Genomic DNA, 23791 nt, shown 5'->3' with positions numbered 1-23791 from the left:
TGCAGCAGTGAGGTGCGTCCATTAGGCTGTGGCTTCCTCACCACTGGTTGGGGTCTGTGTCCTGGGACCCCTGGGCACCCCGAATCACGGCTGTCCCAGCACGGAGGAAGTGGCAATGGCTTCAGCTGTCCTGCTGCAACCCCGTGAACCCCATGCCCCAAGCATAGAACACCTCACCAAAGGGTAACCCAGGCCAGATGAGGCAGGCAAAGGGGAGCACCTACCACCTACCCACCCTTGTTCTGTGGCAGCCCCTCCAATTGACATGACACAGATGCACCCCAAGGGGTAGATGCTGCCGGCCCTTGGGTGGTTAGGGGAGGGTTTGGGACCATGGGGGCCCCAGAAAGACCAGGGGTTGGGTGCCATTTCTCTCTGCTGCTTGGCACCCATCTACGTCCCAATCCAAGGTAAGCTTCCTCCTGCAGAAGGTCACTTTTGTAAGCTCTTCCCGTGGTAACTACAGGGCTGGATCCTACCCCACCTCCAGAAGGGCCTGGGGGTCAGGGATAGCACCCATATACTCCCTTCCCCAGTGAGGCTGGCCTCGTGTTCAGCAGGTCCTGCCAGCTTGTCCCCATGAATCCTGGGAACCATCAACCCACTACTGATACTGTTGCACTAAGTTTTTCTTTGACCACAACCTGTTGGTTTGCTTCTTAAAATCTACAACCATCACTTCTCATGTCTCATCCTCAGCATAGGCAGTACCCTGAGGACATGGCATGATCTTCCCATTGGGAGATGGTACAGGAAAGCATGGTCTGGCTGGGAACCTAAGGACCCACAGGATCTTCCTAGTTAGACCTGAAAGCTCTTCTGCGAAGCTGCCCTGGGGGCGGTACAGCTGTCCCCTAGCCTGTGCTGCCTGGCCTTGCCCTACCAATGTCAGCATCACTGTCCTTTCCTCTGAGACCAGGGCTACAGAAACAGGTCCTGACCATACCCTATTCCTGGGAGTTGAGTAGCTTGCTGGGACCCCAGTTAAATCTGTCTCCAACATTCCCCACATGTACTTTCCCCCACATGCTCAACTGTAAATATTACTCCCTTTCCAGAAACAAATTCCAAGGAAGCAAGACCTAAGTACTTACCAGGGATCCATCTTGGGTCAGAATGCAAGCCTCAACTCCTTCAGGGAGACACACCATGGTCAGCCTGGCCAGGAACTTGACGAGGCGCAGAGACGCTGGCCCAGCTGGCAAGAAGCTGAGTAAGTACAAGGAGTTTGTTATTCAGCACCTAAAACATGCATCTGCTTAGGCCACTGGCACTAGGAGGCAGAGGCAGGGCTCTGCACTTTCCTCTTGTAGCACTGTCCAGTTGCCACACTGATCCACACTTCTCTGTGCAGCAGATATGTGTGGAGCCCTGCTTAGTATCAGGTCCAGGGATTCCTACCTCCAATTCTCCAGCCCTTTCCTCAGCCCCACCCATCTGCCACCCAGCTCAGTGACCCCTCTGTAAACCTGGCAAGTCACTCAATCTCTCAAAGCCTCTAAGCCCAGTTTCTTCATCTCTAAAATGGATAAATGTAGGAAACTCACTGAGGTCAGCCCCTGACTGTGATCACTGTGGTCTCAATCACCACTGCTTACTGCAGGAGCTATAGAATGTTGTGGAGATGCCACTAAAACACAAACAGCACAGGGCTCAACACATGACACGTAGTGTGAGGTCTTTAGCTTGACTTGTTAAAACACATTGTCACCATAAACCCTAAGAAATGTACATACTCACAAAGAAAAAAAAGAGAGAGAGAAGGAAATCAAAACAGAATACTACCAGAAAATCAGCATGAAAGCAGTGATGGAAAAAATGAGGGACAAAAAGGTGTAAGACATACAGAAAACAAATAGCAAAATGGCAGAAGTACTTCCTTATCAGTAGTTACTTCAAAAGTAGATGGATTAATCTTGCCAGTCAAAAAGCAGAGATTGACAGAATGGATAAAAGACATGATCCAACTACACACTGTCTATAAAAGACTCACTTTGGACTCATACAAGTTGAAGGTGAAAGGATAGAAGAAATAGCCCATGAAAAATAGTAATCTAAAGAGAGCTGGGGTGGCTATACTAATATCAGACAAAATACACTGTAAATAAAAAGTTATAGGAGGACCTTCGAGATGGCAGAGGAGTAAGATGTGGAGATCACCTTTCTCCCCACAAATACATCAAAAATGCATCTACATGTGGAACAATTCCTACAGAACACCTACTGAATGCTGGCAAAAGACCTCAGACCTCCCAAAAAGGCAAGAAACTCCCCATGTACCTGGGTAGGGCAAAAGAAAAAAAAAAAAACCAGAGACAAAAGAATAGGGATGGGACCTACACCTCTGGGAGGGAGCTGTGAAGGAGGAAAAGTTTCCACACACTAGGAAGCCCCTTCGCGGGTGGAGACGGGGTGTGGGCGGGGGGAAAGCTTGGAGCCATAGAGGAGAGCACAGCCACAGGGGTGCGGAGGGCAAAGCCGAGAGATTCCCTCACAGAGGATCAGTGCCAACCAGCACTCACCAGCCCGAGAGGCTTGTCTGCTCACCCGCCGGCCAGAACAGGTTGGGGCTGGGAGCTGAGGCTCCGGCTTCGGAGGTCAGATCCCAGGTAGAGGGCTGGGGTGGACTGCGTGAACACAGCCTGAAGGGGGTTACTGCCACAGCTAGCCGGGAGGGGGTCCAGGAAAATGTCTGGAGCTGCCGAAGAGGCAAGAAACCATTGTTTTGGGACGCGAGGAGAGGGGATTCAGAGAACTGCCTAAATGAACTCCAGAGATGGGCACGAGCCGCGGCTATCAGCGGGGATATCAGAGACGGGCGGGGCATGAAACGCTAAGGCTGCTGCTGCAGCCACCAAGAAGCCTGTGTGCAAGCACAGCGCACTATCCACACCTTCACTCCCCGGGATCCTGTGCAGCCTGCCAGTGCCAGGGTCCTGTGATCCAGGGACAACTTCCCCAGGAGAACACACAGGGTGCCTCAGGCTGTTGCAACATCACGCCCTGCATTCCGTACCCCTCCCCCTGCCTCCCCCCACCCCCTCCCCCAGCCTGAGTGAGCCAGAGCCCCCTAATCAGGCACTCCTTTAACTCCATCCTGTCTGGGCGAAGAACAGACGCCCTCAGGTGACCTACACACAGAGTCAGGGCCAAATCCAAAGCTGAACCCCAGGAGCTGTATGAACAAAGAAGAGACAGGGAAGTTTCTCCTAGAAGCTTCAGGAGCTGCAGATTAAATCTTCACAACCAACTTGATGGACCCTGCACCTGTGTAATACCTGAATAGACAATGAATCATCCTAAAACTGAGGCAGTGGACTAACAACCTGACTTTACACATAAAGCAATTAGAGAAAGAAGAACAAAACCCCCCAAAGTTAGCAGAAGGAAAGAAATCACAAAGATCAGATCAGAAAGAAATGAAGGAAACAGTAGTAAAGATCAATAAAACTAAAAGCTGGTTCTTTGAGAAGATAAACAAAATTGATAAACCATTACCCAGACTCATAAAGAATAAAAGGGAGAAGACTCAAATCAACAGAATTAGAAATGAAAAAGGAGAAGTAACAACTGACACTGTACAAATACAAAACATCATGAGAGATTACTACAAGCAACTATATGCCAATAAAATGGACAGCCTGGAAGAAATGGACAAATTCTTAGAAAAGCAGAACCTTCCAAGAATGACCCAGGAAGAAATACGAAATATAAACAGACCAATCACAAGCACTGAAATTGAAACTGTGATTAAAAATCTTCCAACGAACAAAATCCCAGGACCAGATGGCTTCACAGGCGAATTCTGTGAAACATTTGGAGAACAGCTAACACCTATCCTTCTCAAACTCTTCCAAAATACAGCAGAGGGAGGAACACTCCCAAACTTATTCTATGAGGCCACCATCACCCTGATACGAAAACCAGACAAGGATGTTGCAAAACAAGAAAACTACAGGCCAACATCACTGATGAACGTAGATGCAAAAATCCTCAACAAAATACTAACAAACAGAATCCAGTAGCACATTAAAATGATCATACACCATGATCAAGTGGGGTTTATCCCAGGAATGCAAGGATTCTTCAATATACGCAAATCAATCAACGTGATACACCATATTAACAAATTGAAGGATAAAAACCATAGGATCATCTCAGTAGATGCAGAAAAAGCTTTCAACAAAATTCAACACTCATTTATGACAAAAACCCTCCAGAAAGTAGGCATAGAGGAAACTTACCTCAACATAATAAAGGCCATATATGACAAACCCACAGCCAACATCATTCTCAATGGTGAAAAAGTGAAACCATTTCCTCTAAGATCAGGAACAAGACAAGGTTGCCCACTCTCACCACTATTATTCAAAATAGTTTTGGAAGTTTTAGCCACAGCAGTCAGAGAAGAAAAAGAAAAAAGGAATCCAAATGGAAAAGAAGAAGTAAAACTGTCACTGTTTGCAAATGACATGATACTATACATAGAGAATCCTTAAGATGCTACCAGAAAACTACTAGAGCTAATCAATTAATTTGGTAAAGTAGCAGGATACAAAATTAATGCACAGAAATCTCTTGTATTCCTAAACAATAGTGATGAAAAACCTGAAAGAGAAATGAAGGAAACACTCCCATTTACCATTGCAACCAAAAGAATAAAATACCCAGGAATAAACCTACCTAAGGAGACAAAAGACCTGTATGCAGAAAACTGTAAGGCACTGATGAAAGAAATGAAAGATGATACAAACAGATGGAGAGATATACCATGTTCTTGGATTGGAAGAATCAACACTGTGATAATTACTACACTGCCCAAAGCAATCTACATTTTCAATGCAATCCCTAACAAACTACTAATGATAGTATGATAGGAATGATAGGAACTAGGATTTTATAAAACTGTCTAGTAATCTACAAAATATTAAGGTAAAAATAATTAAACCACTGGAGAGCCAAACCACACTTCTGGGCACTAACATCATTCACTGGATACCTTGTTCCTGGACTCTGCAAACATGATCACCACCAGCTGTATGACAAGATACCCTCTTCATGAACAGCAGTGTCAGGACACATACATTCATGCCCCTTTTGTCACATCTGACTCTGATATTACCCTGCACCCTGAAGAATGTTCCATTGTAAAGGAACTCTTAATCTCTGTTTTAGTTGCTCTATGATCCATAGTGATGTCCTCAACCAAGGTAGTTTTAGTTGCTCACACCATAACCACGTGCCCCGTTCAGTTATCAGTTGAATTCTGAAGGCTAAAATAAACATTGCCGACATCTATTGAGTACTGAGTGCCAAAAACTGTGCTAAGATTTTTAATTTGTATTAGCTGATTCAACAAAAAAATGAATATATGAACTACATATCATTGTTATCCCCATTTTACAGATGAGAGAATGATGCATAAAATTTAAGATTCTTTATAAAGAAAGTAAAGAGTAGAAGTTATAATTCATAATTCAAATCCAAGCAGTTGAATACTTGATCCAGCAATGCTAAGGCTTCATAGGCTTTCAATTAATCCCACAGTAACATGAAATGACAATGTCCCAAAATTTTATCCTCAGTGCACTGAATCCCCAGGCCCATTATGCCAGTTCTAAGTTGACACTTTTAGTAAAATAACACATCTAATTATCAAACTGAGGCTCTCTTACAGAAATAAAGATACACTGAAATGTCCTCAAGGACAGCTTCTTAAACAACATCTACAACTGTATCCTTTAGTTTTATTTATTTTTAAATTATTTATTTGTTATTTTGCTGTAACAAACGGGTCTCCATTTATTGATAAAAATACAGATGCTTCCCACTTCTTTTTCACAATTTGGCAGATAAACTTATCTGAATTTATGAATCAAGGCCAAGATCACTCTAATGTTTTTTAAAGTCCAATGGGAGAGCAGAGAACGGGCAAAGCTTACGCCTACCCCTCTCTCTCCATAATACATGGTCTCCTTTGTTTCTCTCATCTGTGCTGCTGTACTGGCCTGGTGTGTAGGGGATAGAATTTTTTGCCACTAAGAAAGGAGAAGGGTCAGGAATGGCTACCAGTGCAATCTATTCTAGAAAATCAGTCTTAGACCTGATAGAGAGGAAGTTCCTCACAAAGCGGTGTCATCGTTGAGATCAAGACTTAGTAAGTAACCATATCCAGAGAAGGAGCAGCCTGAATGAAACAGCAGGAACATGTGTAGAGGACTGTTAGAAATCCTGAATTCTATCTGAGTCATAAAAATATTTTGGAAGAATTAAGGCAACAGCTTAACGAGGGACTTGCTAATTCAGATCCAGCTTGTTAAAACAGTCAAACCATAGAACAGAACAGTGTTATTTTGTTTTGTTTAAATTTTCTTGTTTTGAACAAAACATGCAAAACAGCTTTGTTTTCAGCATTTTTATAAACACCATCTACCTTTGTTTTTATATTTCCTATGCTACTTTTACAGGTGTGTGAGAATTCTGTCTTATTTGTTCTTCAGTACATTGCCAATCCTTTCATTATTTGTTTATATAACTTAATCATGTGAATTTTCAGGAGAGCCACACAAATTGATACATTGTCTCTCAATCCACCTCTCCATCCATTAATTAATTTAATTGGTAAAAGTTAGACACTTATGTTTCAGACACCTTGATAGGTAAGCAGAGGTAGTGAATAAAAGAGATTCCATCTTTATGCTTAGGAAGTTTACAGTCGAGGGCATCTGATGTTAAATAATCAAACAATAAATAATTACAATTGTGGTGGAAGAACTATGATGGAAAAATCCACTGAATATGAATGTTTATTAAAGGGTTTCCAAGGAAAATCTGTTAAGGAAAAGATTTGAAAAATTATAAGAAAGCATAAGTTTTGAAGGAGAAAAAACGTATTTCAGGTGTAACATAAAGACCCTAGAGTAAGAACAGGCATGGTATGCTCAATATACTGAGAGACAAATGTGAATAAAGAGTTCATTATTCTCACTAGCCATGTAAAGACTATCTCCACCTAAACCTGCCAGAAATAGCATACAGCCAGCAGGAGAGTGATAGCTCCCTTATCTAAGATGCTTCTGAAAAGAGTCAATATCTCCACTAAGAGTTATGGTCATGAACCTTAGAGAGAGAGAGAGGAAGACAGCGAGACAGAGAGAGAGAGAGAGCTCAACCCTCGAAGAGCTCTTTACTGTTCATTGAGGACTGGCCAGTTTAAACACTTATCATTTATGCCTAAGTCCCCAAGACTTGACTTCTCTGCTAGTTTCCCAGACTTCCCTACATATACCCCTATACTAGAAACAAAAGGAGGTGGGGAAAGAGGAAAACTGGAACCTAGAATTGAAAACCAGGTCTATCACATCAGAGGTTAAAATGCACGTCTATCACATCAAATTTCTACTTACTCAATTCCTAAGACTGTATCTTGCCTCTGGTGATTTTACATTCTTTGCACAGGATTTTCATCAGTGCACATTAAAAACAATTTCTGACTAGCATCTCATAATGCTGCAGTTCACCAAGCGTTCCTCCTTGATTTGTTAACCCATTTTCTATCATACCTGCAAACTCATGTTATTCCCTGAATCTGATTTTAATTATCATATAATACTTTTATTCTTCTCTTTCCTTTATTCCTCTCTTCATTCCTGTCTCCTTTCCTCCTCATTATTTCTTCTGTCCTTCACTCCTTTTTAACCATAAACATTTATTACATTAAAAATATGTCAAGTCCTTGTGGTATTGAATGTGGACCACCAATTGTCTTTTCAAACTCTGAAGCAGGTACTCTTCTTACTTAAATATTTCCTTCTCCTTAGCCTCCAAAGGCTAATTTCCCCTTCGATGAGAGTCACCAGCATAGGGGGTCTGGGGTCTGTGCTTATATAGTCACAATGTATTTTAGGTATGGCCATATCAATATGGGATTTTTATTATTCCTGTTTTCCATGTTTTTTTTACTTGTCAGAATAGGGCTAAGAAAATCTGTACTCCTTAAAATGTTTCTGTCAGAGAATCAAATTCTTAGAAAATCTGTAATTAATTAACAGATATAAACTAGCAGAAGCCCTGAATTTCAAAACTTTTTACATATATAAAATATTACTATACTAATTACATAATCTATATCCAGTATTGGATAGGTGGTCTGACATCTATTTGCACTATAATATAATTTATTTCTCTTCCCTTGTCCGCTATCTCTCCCCCCCTCTCTCATTCTCCCTTTCTCTCTCTTACTGACTTCAAAATGTTCTTTATGTTGCCTCTAAGATCCGTCTCTCTTGCTTCAATTACAAGGCTACTTGGCCTCTTCATCTACCTCTTCTTTTATTTCAAATTATGTCTCTTCTTGGCTCTATTTCAATTGTTAGGTTTTTTTGTTTGTTTGTTTTTCCGGTACACGGGCCTCTCACTGTTGTGGCCTCTCCCGTTGTGGAGCACAGGCTCCGGACGCGCAGGCTCAGCGGCCATGGCTCACCGGCCCAGCCGCTCCGGGGCATGTGGGATCTTCCCAGACCGGGGCACAAACCCGCGTCCCCTGCATTGGCAGGTGGACTCTCAACCACTGCGCCACCAGGGAAGCCCATTTGTTAGGTTTTTGATAATTTTCAAATCATTGATTTCATGGTTTATAACCTGTGGTTAAAAATCTCATTTTTCAGTGTATAAGCTAAGTATTAGCTCATTTTCCTAGTTTTAGGTTCTCTGAACTAGTGGTAAGCTTTTCCATTGTCACTCTTTTGTATAAACTCTAGCAAATATCATTTGAATATCATAAATTATCTCATAGTTGTATGTGAAAATTCTTTCTCATTCATGTGTAGTTTTAGTTAAAAATATAATTCTATTCTTACTAGTCTTAAATGAATATATATTAATAGTTAGTATTTATATGATGGAAATTTGATATATAGATAATAAATTAATATTTGTTAGGTTTTTTGAAATGACTAATCACTTCTCTCTTGAAGGGGAAAAACGTGTCTATAGTAAATAATACTGAGTAAAAGCAGTGACTTGCACATACATTGAAAGAAGTGGAAAGAATTTGTAATAAGGAGATAAGACTATGAATAAAGTAATATAATAACAAAATAAAGAGATTAAGTAATACATGGGTATATTAATTTCCTACTGTAGCTAAAACAAATTGCCACACATTTCCATAGGGAAACACAAATTTATTAACTTTAGTTCTGGAGGTCAGAAGTCCAAAATCAGTCTTACTAGACCAAAATCAAGGTGTCACTAGAGCTGGTTCTTTCTTGAGGCTCTAGGACATTCCTTTTTCTTTGCTTTTTCAAGATTCTAGAGGCTGCCAATTTCACTAGCTAGTGGCCACATCACTCTAACCTCTGCTTCCATCAGATTTACTTTTCTTCACTTTGACCTTCTTATAGGGATCCTGTAATTTTACTGGGCCCATCTACATAAATCAGAATAATCTCCTTGTCTCGAGAGGCTTAATTAAATCAGATATGCAAAGTATTTTTCAGTATGTAAGGAAAAATATTTATAGGTTCCAGGGATTAGGACATAGGAACACTTGTGGAGCCATTATTCTACAATAATATATGGGAAATACTTTTAAAAATTAAAAGCAAAATTCAAATGTTAAGTTTTAGTATTTTCATGTCAAGTGACCAAAGAATCACAAGTATGATACAGACCCGAAAGAGTAACTTCCATAGTTTTCTTTAACTTGATATTATGTTCACTTCTATTTGACCTTCACAGAAATTCTAGTAATATGTGTGGCAAATACCATGATTTCCACTCTCTAGAAGAGGAAATAGATACAGTGTATTCTCATCACTTGCTTAAGTAGCATGTATAATTAGAGACAAATTTAGGGCTAAAATCCAAATTCCTAAAACTTAGTCAAGTGTATTTCCTATTATTGTCCAATATTTTTTCTTAAAAGAAAAAAAATCAACCACTGTAAGGATAGAAAGAATGTCTAAAGAGTCTAATCCCAATTGTACTAGTTCTTCAAGTCAGAAAATATGTCATTTTCATCCTTGTAACCACAGGAGTACACACAGTGACTAACACATAGTAGGTGCTTAAAGTATGCTAGAGAATAATAATGGACTGAGAATTTAGATTAATAACATGAGTTTATTTGTAATTTTCCCTATATATTTGATTTATTTAGTACAGATATACAATGTTTAGTGCAACTAAAATATTATTTTTAAAGGGAAATATTAATACGTACTCATGGATATTTTACTTTGCTTTTCTGGTTGGACACCTTCCTATACATTTATTTCCTGCTGACAGCAAAACATGAAAAATCAAAGTCAGAGTAAAACAAGGCAAAAAGTAAATAAACCCTACTATATACTCCAGGTTTAGCTGAGATTCTGTAACATTAGCTGCACCTTCACCCAGTAGTTATCATGGACAGTTCCTTCAAAGATTCTCTATATTCACCTGGTGTAACTGGTTTGTGTTGAAAATAAAATCAATGCAAATCTTGGACTTTCATCATAGAACAAAATGTTCAGTGAACCAATTTCTTCACTTTGCCTGTGATTTTCACTGCAGGTAACAAAGACCCATTTAAGAGTGTGTTATCTGTTTCCCCCATGAAATTCTGTTCCAATCTATAGTATATTGTATGACTTTGTTTCCTAGAGTCCCTATGTTTTGAATAGGGACTCTAGGAAACGCCTTCAGCACCTCCTCTCAGTATAGCATAGTGTACTTTCTTATTTCTCTGATTTGGGCATTGGCCATGAGACTTGGTTTGGCCAGTGGATTAGGAGTGGTTGTTGTAATTTCAGAAGCTGTAAATGTGCTTGTGTAGTTTGACCTGGCCCTTGCACTACCACTATTCTAGAAGAGAACATGTCTTGGGTAGCCACTAACCAAGGAAGATAAAAAATACATGACAGACGTGAGCTCCACCCACAGGCTGGATCTAAGCTGAATGTAACCACTGCTTGAGGTAGAACTGCCCATTCAAGCCCAGCTGACATTACCCAAGCTTTCTTCCAATCCACACACCTGTGAACATGAGAATAAATGTTTGCTGTAATAAACCACTGAATTTTGAGTGATTTTTAACAGCATTTTTGTTTCAAAAACTGACTTATAACCTTTCCAAATTAAGCTCGAAGTTCACCCAGGCTGGCTAGTTGATTCCTATCCCCATCCCTCTCCCTCTTTTCATAACCTGTGGCTCTCACTTCTGTTATAGCAAAGCTACATATTTGCTTTTAAGTTTCTTCCTTAAAATGTTTAAGGAAAGAGCTGACATTTAGAGATAATTTGAATGTTAACTGTATTGGAAGATCTATTATTTGCACTCCTTTACTTTAATGAAAGGCTAAACACTACCTAAATAATGAATTAATTTTCAGGCTATGACTGCGTGGTATGCAACATCTTACTGAATATATTACCTTTTTGCTATTGGTTACAAAGTAGAGTGCACTTTTGATTTAGAATGCCTTTCTTCTCCTTATCTTTTGAACTTTATCTTCCTGCTCCATAAGTGAGCTAATGTAGACAAATGAGAAATATTGGTTGAACGTGAATGTTATACTTTTATTTCACCATCTTCTAGTCCTTGCTCAGACTTTGCACTGTGTAAAATAGCCATAATTAAAAATCTCAATCATTTGAAGTCATACATTATTTTATTACATTGATTATTGCTTTTTAATGATTACTATCAAGTTTCCATTAAATTCCTTTATATTCACTGTTATAAGTCTACTGATTATATATGTTGACTTCTTCTGTGAAGAGTTTTCTGTTTACTAGAGCAGAATATGCCCATGTTTTGCTGGTGATGCTCTAATGAGGACTAGCAAAGTCATATGCAAACCATTTATTTCTCAGACAGCATTTATATTTTTGTCACAAAAATATTAACCCCCTTTCAATATTATAGCTATTACTTTACTCCTAAAGGGCTCATATCTAATGTCCACCAAATGCTAGTTTTGAGGCCATTAATCCTTAACTGTCTGATTCAGAGATACTAATTCTCTCAAATATGTTTGTTAAATTGCGATAATATAACTTATTCATGCAGTAGGTCCTAATTGTTTCTAGAAGATTTGAGGTAAAGGAAGGATCTTATTGTTCATGCTTCAATTTCACACATAATCTCTGTGAAACGGTTAGATTATCGTATACTGAAAAATCCTCCCACTAATCAAGCATGAGAAGCCAAAAAATATATACTGCACAGATGGGCAGTTAATTTCTTTCCCATTGAGCTTACAATGTGCTCCATGATTTTGCAACAGCTGTGATGAGAATGGTGGATATCCCCAATCTATGCTTCATTTAACTTCAGGAACTCTAAGAGAGTGCATTGTGTAGGAAATAAAACTGTATTTTTAAGCAATGGAGCTTGTTGTCCTGAAGGAGCATTTCATTTTTAACAACTGAAGTTTTAGCACAAATGTTGATAATTGTATATTTCTTTCTTCTGACAACTTTATCATCAACTTAGATTGTATTTCATCACTAAACACATACTGTCGACTTAGTCCTAGACACACTAGAAAATCAATGGGATCTTGATGCAGTAAATGGAAGAATTGTACAGTAAATATTGTGTTTCAATTGTTTACCACTGAAGTTTAGTTTTCAAAGACATTGATAATGCCATATTACATTTGTATAGCACTTTTTGTATTCAAAAGCATTCTCCTGTCAAATGGGAATAAAAATGCCTATCCTACCCTCTTCACAGAGCTGATGATATGATTACATGACATAAAAGAAATAAAATACTTTCTAAAGTATGAGTTTATCATTGTCATCATGCCTGAGGAAAATTTTAGTCAGTAAAAAGTGCAGAGGCTTGGAAACAAGAACTGGATTTCACTTCTGGTTCCACTACTTACAATATGTATAAAACTTGGTAATTTCCTTACTTTTACACTGAGCCTCAGTTTTTTTGATGTGTAAAAATTTTGAATAATTATAAATTAACAGATAAGGGGTGTGTGTGTGTGTGTGTGTATACACGCTTGAAAATTACAGGAGTTTATATATGGAAAATGCATAGTTCAGTGTTGAGTTAATGTATGTCATTTAAAATTTTTAGATACCATAAAAGCCATTATTTTAAAAGTATCAACTGTGGATAGACTGGTAGAAGACACATTTTAACAACAGATATTAAGGGCCTACATCAAATCCAAGAAAGAAGAGGAAATATAATTATAATGGCTGAAGGAAATCTTGTGTCCCTTGTCCTCCATTTAGTATGCCTAAGTGGTATATTTAGTATTTCTGCTTAGACAGAGCCATTTGATGGTCATATTTCTGGTGGATCTGTAACTGCTAGATTATATATCATAGATCATAATCCCTTTAGAAACAATCCTTGTTAAATTTCTAGAGGTAACTCAAAACTCCTCCATAGCATCCTCTTCCAGTCTCCAAGAATTGGTCAAGTCACTTCATCCCCAGAGAGTAAAAGGGTTATTCAGGTTTTAGAATAATAAAATGAGTAACCATGACAATGGGTAATATTGGTATACTGAGTTAAAATTTCGAATATACATAGTTATGGTCCCTTTTGAGACTTTCTCCAATATAACTAAAGTAGTAAAAATTAATGGCTATTTTCTGTGATTTCCTTTTTTTTGAGACTTCTTTTGCTGTTGCATTTTTCTTCCTATGTAATGGAGTAGAAATAACAGTAAGGTTAATTTTTCCAAAGAAGGTGCTCATTAATTTATTGTGCTCCCTTAATTGGAATCAGTTTCCTTTCCTGCTTTCTCACTTCCACGAGTCTCAAGGAGACATAAACCCAAGGCTCTTTAGAAAGAAAGCCCTACCATCTTTTCTTTCATGTATTTCTCTCTCTCTCTCCCATTCATATGTCATAATATGGATGCTGTTGTATAGGACATCCTTCTTTACCTGATGCCCCAGGCTCAAAGGCTCACAGTTCTGTGGTTCATGAGCTAAACCATCTACTCTGGTGCAGAGGATATGCTTGAATCAATCATTGTATCCTCTCCCTGTTCCCTATTTAACATTCAAGTTTTAGACTTTACTATTTTCTTTTTATTTTACTTAAATTGACAAAAATTTAATAGAAATATTATTCTGGCTGCCACTCCACCCTTATGACAACTCATTATGGTTAGAAAGTTTAGAGAATAGAGTTATTCTGTACAGTATTTCTAATACAATCCCTGGAGGTATTTAAAACTAGCCTAGATGAAGTATTACAAAGTATATTGAAGAAAATAATTTTGCACAGGCAGGGAGATTTATTTAGATTCAATACATCTTTCTTTTTTCCTATCATTGCTCCTAATTTTTAAAGGACCATTGTACAAATTATAATGTGCCTATTATTTTCTTTTTTAAAAATTTTTATTGGAGTATGGTAGCTTTACAATGTTGTATTAGTAGACTTTATTATTTTTTTACTACCTGATGTATCTTACCTTTTATTTCTTTACCTGTTTAATGTCTATCTCCTCTTCCTCCACTAGAATATTAACTCCATGTAGGCAGGGGTTTTTATAGGTTTTTTTTCCTGTTGCTTGGAGGAAATGGCAGGTGCAAAATAAATACTTGATGTACAAATAAGTCAGTACATAAATAGAAAACCTGTTTTGACTTTAAAGAAAAGACGTATTTCCAGACTTTGGGTTTCCTAGTACAGCAGAAAGGTGCCATGTTCATATTCCAGCTCAGCATGATAGAACTCTACCATAGGAGTAAGCCAAATCTTAGCTAATAATAAATTATTGCTTTGCTTTCTTTGTGATTGTTTTTCTCAGGATCCTCACAGCTTATGCTACTAAGAACAACTAGGCAAGAGATCAAGATAATACTGCCTTGGTATTACTGCCTAAAAGTACATCGATCCATCATTTTCAAAAATAGCATGGTTTTCCTAATAATAAGAGAAATTATAATAATTCTATAAAACAAAAAATATAAAAGTATAGAAAAAGGACACATACTCCTAAAACAGGGCAAAAATACAATAAAATTGTAGTACTTTTTATTTTAGGCATTTTTCCTAGGTGTATTTTTATTTTCTATGTTAAATTAGGTTCATTGTCTTTGTTAATGGAATCGTTTCTGCCATGATATCAGGAGTGTTGTCCCCTAGTATATGCTATATAAAACATGAATTCTAATGTTTGCATAGGGCACCAGATTATCAACCATATCACCACATTTAGCTACTTCCCTAACATTGGGAAATTGTTTTGTTTTGTTTTTCTGTTTTGTGCTCTCATTTCCATAGTTTGCTATCAGTGTTTGATTAGAAATTATTTAGTAAAAACACTTTGATTTTACAGAGAAGACAAATTAGATCCATGGATGTTTAAGTTAATTACCCAAGCATCATACGTTAAGACTCAGAATTTGAACTCAAGCTCTAAATTCTTATTTCAGTACTCTAAAGAGTACTGAAATGGTTATTAAAAAAATAAGTTGCATTACTTATTTTAAGCCTTAAGTTGTGCTCTGGATTTTTGACGTTAAACCAGATGGAATTATGGTAGAAACCTGTTATAACTGTTAGAGGAGTTGTGAGTCATAATTTTTTTCACACCAAGATCTTAATTTATTTCAATGAAAATTTACAATGAAACAAGTATTTATAAAATTATATCTAAAGTAAATCAATAATAAAAGACTACCCAAAAGTGGTGAAGGGGATGGCTTAAGCATAGGCAAATGGCTCTGGATGTCTGGGAATGAAGGAAGAGGCCACAGTGTAGAAGAAGAGGTAAAGAAAGACTGTGGACACCATATTCATCCCTTTTTGGTTCCTCAGCCTATTTCCTCCAGCAATGTATTCACTAAGGTATTACCCTGTTATATGAAATAGATCAAAACAAAAGGATGGGGAAAAAAATAACCACATTCATTAAAAAATGGCCTCAGTTTTCAAGCTCAATGTCATTTATAGTAATAGTGTGTGTTTTGGGGCTTCCCTGGTGGCGCAGTGGTTGAGAGTCTGCCTGCCGGTGCAGGGGACACGGGTTCGTGCCCCGGTCTGGGAAGTTGCCACGGAGCGGCTAGGCCCATGAGCCATGGCTGCTAAGCCTGCGCGTCTGGAGCCTGTGCTCCGCAACGGGAGAGGCCACAGTGGTGAGAGGCCCGCGTACCAAAAAAAAAAATATATATATATATGTGTTTTGTAATAATGCATTATATATATACATATTTATGCATGTATGAATGTGTGTGTATATATTTCACAGTGTTAAACTCACACACATATAAATACGTGTTCCCCAAAACAACTTTCTAGGTTTAAAACTACTGATTTAGATTGAATAAAATTTTTATTTTAATAGCATTAAAATATTTTAATTCCACTGTATATTACTTGATAAAATTTAATAGGAAGTGCTAATGAAAAGAGGGATTCTAGGTAATGTATTATAAATAATAATTTAAAAACACTAAATACTAAGAACACTAAATACTAAGATGTTCTTGTGTTTATTGTGTTTGAAAATGATTACAGTTTAAACTACTAGTTCTTTTAATTAATTTTAAATTATTATGAAACCCCATAGATATTCTTATGATATCCTTATTACTATCAAGTGAGTATCTCTAGATGGATATTGTAACAGTATTTACCAAAGGAACTAATGCAAATAACATCTTAATTTTTAAATGCTGCTGGTATATTTTTAATTTTACTTAAACCTAAACAAGCCTAAAATTAAATTGAAAGTGGTCTTCAAAGCCAAGCAGGTGTTCTGGTCAATAGCTCAATTTTATTGAAATTCAGTGAAAACTAATTAAACATTTCAAAAAGAAACCCTCCCCTATGAGAGCTTCACTTTTCTGTGAAGCCTTTTTGGAACTCCCATATTCAGAGTTGGAAAAACTAAACACCTGCTTTTAAGGGACTCATGAATGTTTAATCCTGGTGAATAGATTACTCCAGTGAGATCCAGGCAAACAGAGCAGATCAAGTAAACATGAAAACAAAATACTCCCTACTCCAGAGACATTTCCTTATGCTGCCTTCCTTCAGTCATTCTATTTTTCTATTTATTAAAATTTGTATTTTCTATTGCTCATGATTATATATGTATGTATGTATATTCTTGCAAAATTATGTACATGTATGTTAGATATAAATAAGAATATTTGATATGACTTTTGATTACTTTCTTAATCTGTTAATAATTTACATATAACATATTAATAAAAATTGTATCCACAGTTAATTTCAAGTTCTTTTAATACTTGGAGTTAATCCTAGGAAAACCATGTTTTCTAAGTATAACATATATTACTTGCTTTAAATAATGAATTCTTAGAATATATCTGAAGTATGCATAAGTTACCTTTGGAAAGGGGAAGAGTCATACACTCAATGGGTTATTCTGTTTATCTGACCACAGATCCCCTTTGCTTTGAACAGAACTAACATGAATCATGTAAAAATTGTAAAAAGTTAATGTAACTTACAGGTTTGGAGGATAAAGAGAATCTGTATGAAATATTAGATAGATGCATACATACATAGATAACAGATAAACATTTTACTTAGATATAAACAGTGCAATTTAAATCAATAATATTATTGTGTGCTGTTTTTAATTTACAACCAGTTCTTCAATAATTCTATAAGCTGCTAAGTTAGGCAGTGCAAATAAAAATTGAAAACAAAAATACAATTGAACAAATACTTAATTCTTCAGTAGTCTGGTATGACATTTACTCTAAGTGTGCACTTGAAGACATTCTGCCAGTTTTTCAGTATCTCTTCTACTGTATTTGAGTATTTGAGTGGATTTTAGGTTCTTCATTGGCAAAGACATAAATAAGACATTTAACATCTTTTCCACACCTTAAATATGGTGTCCTATTTGGGTTGTGTAACCGAATCTAATTATACAGTTACTCTGCTCACTCAGTGGAAAACTAGGGCTTGGGAGAGCAAATATAGGATGGAATAAGGTGGTACAGAGGTGTCTAAACCAGAGAAACCTCAAAACCAACAGAAATTAAGACAGCAAAAAATAATGCCTGATTTTTTTTCCCTCACACTGCAAATTCTGTCAATCCTAACCTCCAAATATATATTATATTTGTTTCTTTTCACATCTACCATGAATACCTCCAGAATATGTCACCATTTCTCACATTTGATTATAGCTCTAGCCTCCTTACTGTCCTACCTTTCTTCTTTTTTCTACTCTCGCCTATACTCTACTATGCACAGGAGAGCTAGCGTGAACCCCCCCACCAAAAAAAAAAAAAATATATATATATATAGGTATAATAATACCTACTGACAGACTTAGCAACATGGATGAATTCAAAGGCATTATGCTGATTGAGAGAAGTCAGTTTCAAAAGATTATATATTATATGATTCCATTTATATGACATACTGGAGAAGCCAAAACTACAGTGACAAAAAATATTCAGTGTTTGCCAGAGGTTAGCGGTAGAAAGAGGATACGACTTCAAAGGAGCAGGACAAGAGAGTTTTTGGGGCACTGGGATCATTCTATGTCCTGATTGTAGTGGTAATTACACAAATCTATACATGTGCTAAAGTTGTACACCAAGAAGATTCAAATTTTCTATTTGTTAATTTAAAAAATAAAATTAATTAATTATTAGTTCTAGTTTTTCAGTTGGCCAAATATAATTTTGTATTCCTGAATAAATTATTCAACGTCTCCAGCCAGCGTTTCTTCATAAATGAAAAGAGAACAATACTGTTATTTTTAAAGGACTGCTACCTCTAAAATATAAAATGTTGTCTCACTATCATATCCTTCTGTCTTGTTTAGGGTTATTTATTCAGTAAGTATAGAGAGACGCATTATTTGTGTTTCTCAGGAGAGTTCAATTGATCTAGTCATTTCTGTTAATGCAGTCTATGCAGTACCTTGTTTTTGTCAGGGAACCAATTTTGTTGGAATCCCCACAGTTTTATATACCACAGTGGGTGTTCTGCAGATGATACATACAAATTACAAGTTAACATAATTGCTAAATCTCTTTCTATAAAAATATAATGATGACAGACTAAAATAATCTAATTGTATTTTTTAACGTGAAGGTGATATGCTTAAATAAGCAATTACAAAATAAGTCAAGGAGCCCTCCTAAAATGTAATAGGCTATACAGAATCATATTTTCCGAATTCAAGTCAAGTATGATAAAATATCCGGACTTTTAAAACAAATTATTGGCAATGCAGACATAAAATCCCTTTTCAAAATAGTGATCCTCAGGTGTCATACATCTGAATTTAGATAGATACCTGACATGTTTATTCAGTCTTCTTGCAATCAAAAGGAACCATGTGCCTCTTACTGATTTAATATGAGTGTAGAATATCTCTGCAGTGAAGGGTGATTATTCTATTTCTTTTATGAGTATGAAAGTCTCATAACTCATAGACAACACAAAATGCCTAAGGAGTTTGTGAGTTATTAAGGTCAGCCATGGGAATAAAGAAGATAATCACTTTTTACCAGTGAAATATTCAATTTATTTTATGAGAAAACTTTTTTATTGATTACCACTTCAAGAATGGCAGAAACTAATAAAGAACCCAGAGGACTTTTCTGTCCATCTGTCCATATCATTCCCAGACCTATGGGACTGTGTCCTCGTTGTTTTAGAGATGGTCACACACTGAAACAATAGCAGAGAAGAATAATGATTTCTTTCAGTTAATTTTGTAATTTTTTAAAAAATATTTAAACATAAAATAACTGTTCTCTGCCTTACTTAATAATTTATTTTCAGAGAGTAGGAAAAAAAAAAAATTTGTTTTGGTATGGCCCCAGTCAGTGTGAAATAGGGATGTAGTTTTTCGGCTTTCTAAAATAGGCTTTCTTTGAAAACCAAAGGCCCTAAAACACAAAAATCAAGGACTACTAAGTAATTTTTGACTCCAGTATCTAAAGTGCATTTCTTAAAATGAGAACTTCATTTTGATGAGATATGTTTGTATATTCGCCAAACAAAATTCTAAAGCTGTGAATACAGTAAAAATATTGAGCAGGATGAAAGGATCTTAGACCTCCTGAATAGCAAATGATGTAGTATGTGTGAGAAAATGTGTGTGTATGTTTGTCCTCCACGCACTTATAATGTTGAGTATTTAAACTTTATGACAAGAAAGAATGATATGGGGAAATATTTAGGTAATCTCAAAACTCAGTGTCCTTTGTATCTTATTACTTTATGAGGATGACTTTTGTTTTTCTTGTGTTCACTCATTAATTGTTGATTCATTCAACTTTTATTCATTAATTTCTTAGAAAGGTCTCAATTTTATTGAGAAAAACTTCTCTCCTATAAGGTTTTACACCCTGGAAACAGTTATATTCTCTATCAATTTTTCAACAACTCTAATTTTATTTCCTCAAATATTTGAAGACAAATGTCATTTCCTCAAATTTATCTATTACATAGTCAAAGCCACAAGGTCAAGATTTCCTTATTTAACTTAGCTTGAAGTTCCTTCATTATTCTACTTACGTTTTTCTTTTTTAATTTAGTTTTTCTTGCAATGATATTTAAAAATTGAAGTTTCTGTGTGACATGGACATACAGTAGGTGTACAATTCACAAACAAAATGTCAGATGCAACATGCACATTGTCAAAAGAATTGGAGAGAGCTTGTTTTGGGAGTCTTGAAGACTCTTAAACGCCTTCCCTTACTTGAAGAATAATAAGAGAAGGTTGTGAAAACATTCATTTGTTAAGAATTAGCCATAAAAAGAATGAAATTTTTCCATTTGTGACAACATGGATGGACTTGGAGAGTATTATGCTTAGTGAAATAAGTCAGACAGAGAAAGATACTGTATGATATTACTTATATCTGGAATCTAAAAAATAAACCAGTGAGTATAACAGAAAAGAAACAGACTTACAGATATAGAGAACAAACTACTGGTTACCAGTGGGAGAGGGAAAAGGGGAGGAGCAAGATAGGGTTCGGGAATTAAGAAGTACAAACTACTATGTATAAAATAAGCTGCAAGAATGTATTGAACAGTACAGGGAATATAGCCAATATTTTATAATAACTATAAATGGAGTATAACCTTTTAAAATGGTGGGGCTTCCCTGGTGGCGCAGTGGTTGAGAGTCCGCCTGCCAATGCAGGGGACACGGGTTCGTGGCCCGGTCCGGGAAGATCCCACATGCCGCGGAGCGGCTGGGCCCATGAGCCATGGCCGCTGAGCTTGCGCGTCCGGAGCCTGTGCTCCACAACGGGAGAGGCCACAACAGTGAGAGGCCTGCGTACCACAAAAACAAAAACAAAAACAACAGCCAAAAAAATGGTGAATCACTATGTTGTATACCTGCAACATATAATATTGTAAATACCTCAAAAAAAAAAAGAATAAATGAAGTTAAGTTTTGCATACTGCTGCCACTTGGAGAGGAGAAGAGAGGTCAGCAGAATGAGACTTGTGAGCCAAGAGAAGTCTTGGAACTGAGAAAAGAAATATTTGCAGCCACATGAAGCAAGGACTCACTCTCTTGGGTAAAAACGACCATTAGTGGGAAGTGCCTGGTGATGGGGATTTTTATCTCAAAAAGTCCCTAAAAATACCCTGAAAGAAAAGCCAGCTTTAAACAGCAATATCCTAGAAGACCCCAAGACAGATTTTGAGGGTCCTAGTTCAAACAAGAATTCTGCCCTGTTTCACTCCTCCTTTCCCATATTCCTGCTCCAAAGTGGTGAAGCAATATACTTCATACGTTTCATATGTTCCCTACTTGTAACTTTATTTTGATAGGTTTCTTTAATTTCAAATTATATTTCCTTTTATGAAGGGATGACATACTTTCAGAATTCTTGACTATTTGTTTTAGTCATTATTTCATTTGTTTGCCATTATAAGTGTTTCTAAATGTTCTCGTTTGGAAAAATCTGGGGGTTCATTATTTTATCTTCTTCTGTCTTCTGAAGTCTAATGTTAAGGAAAATAGACCTAGAAATAGCTTACATTTTCTTTTGGTTATGTTCTAGGTCATCTGTTTGCTTTACTTGGTAAATTTTATGGGACTAAAACACATTGAAATTGCATACACAAGCTCTTTTAGCAAAGTTCACTTCTCTTATGTTTTATTTGTTCTCTTCTTAATGGCAGTCTCTTCCTTTCATGGGTCTATCTTATTAGTATCTCTTTATGAGTCCTAAAACTTATACTATGTTCTTTTTATTACAAATAATGCTAATTATGTGTTTTAGGTGTTAATAATTTATTTTTTAAATTCTATGAAATCATTGTTGTTTTCCCCTTAATGTCTATTCTAGGCATTATCAGATATACTTTTATTTTATTCTACTATGTTATCTTTCATTTTTTAAGCAACAGATTATTCTTTTTAACCGGTGCAATTATTAAATAGTTTCTACCTAAAATTAAATATGTTCTTCTTCTATCTGTTGTATCTTTCAGCTGTTCTTTCCTATCTCATCCAAATATTTTTCCAAAATATCTGTGTTGTTTTAAAGGTTTTGTTTATTTCCCTGTTTATCTTTTCATGATAGCAGTACTACCATGGATCCTTATAAATAAATGTGTGTACAGGGGCTTTCTTTTAAAGATTTGATTGCACTGATTAGGAAAAAATAAATAATAAAAGTACCAAATATATTTATTTACTAATAGTGCAATTTTGAAAAAGATAAAGGATCTTTTAAATTATCAGAAAATTTGCAGTAATGTGCTGTTGTCTAATATTAATATCATGTAAAATATATAAGAAAATATGCCAGTAAAACATAACAGCATAGTTTTGACCCCAAAATACAGGTACATATGTTCCTCTTGGAAGAATCTCCTACTCTTGACAACAGAGTAGGAACTGACTGATCTGGGAGACAGTGGCCCAATTGTTCTGTTCCTTTAGGTGATATCTTGAAAATTAGATGACCCCTCAGTTTATCTGGAGTCATCCATTAAGGTGAGCATTTCCTATTAGTAACATTGAATTCCAAGGGGAATTCTGTCTACAACATTCATCACAAGCCACACTTATTTCTAAGTGATATGGCTGGTGTATAAGTGGTTCTCAGGAATGAGAAAATAAAGTGTATAGCTATAGCTGATAATAAGTGCGTATTCTTGGCTACTATGGCCCCAGTTAAAAGGTTTTTCATTAAGTACCTGTGGATTTAGGCTTAAAGTAGTTCTTCTCTTCTCTAAAGGCTCAGAAATTACTTAAAATCTTTAATTAAATAGGGGATTTTGATTATTGATTCAGAAGCAAATCTGATACTTATCCTTTTTACAATATGTTTAGAATGGTGACTTTTGAACCTCTTAACTCTGGCACATTAAAAATACACTTTCTACATCATGACACTACACACACACACACACACACACACACACACACACACACACACCTGAAATGCATAAAACCTATGCTCTACTCTGTTATTTCTCTTTTAGTCTGTTTCATTTGGAATAATAATAATGGATCTCACAAACTAAATCTATTTTGTGACCCATACTAAGTGACAAACAACAAATTTAGAACAATACTTCAAAAGGCCCACAACCACAATAATTTGAGTTTGGCCAACATCAACTAATCAAAATAAAAGTCTGTGAAGCTTGGGCTTCCCTGGTGGCGCAGTGGTTGAGAGTCCGCCTGCCGATGCAGGGGACACGGGTTCGTGCCCCGGTCCGGGAAGATCCCACATACTGCGGAGCGGCTGGGCCCGTGAGCCATGGCTGCTGAGCCTGCGCATCCGGAGCCTGTGCTCCGCAGCGGGAGAGGCCGCAACAGTGAGAGGCCCACAT

The 23791-nt window shown here is 36.7% G+C and overlaps 1 pseudogene; it reads left to right on the top strand.

Annotated features, from left to right (window-relative positions):
• The first annotated feature begins 333 nt into the window (after positions 1-333).
• LOC132424438 (dysbindin pseudogene) overlaps positions 334-23791 on the top strand; it is a 108057-nt pseudogene continuing 84599 nt past the window's right edge.

This window comes from Delphinus delphis, chromosome 4, assembly GCF_949987515.2.
Source record: "Delphinus delphis chromosome 4, mDelDel1.2, whole genome shotgun sequence".
NCBI classification, from domain to species: domain Eukaryota; kingdom Metazoa; phylum Chordata; class Mammalia; order Artiodactyla; family Delphinidae; genus Delphinus; species Delphinus delphis.
The sequence above is the reverse complement of the archived record's forward strand: the minus strand, read 5'-3'. Positions and strand labels throughout refer to the sequence as shown.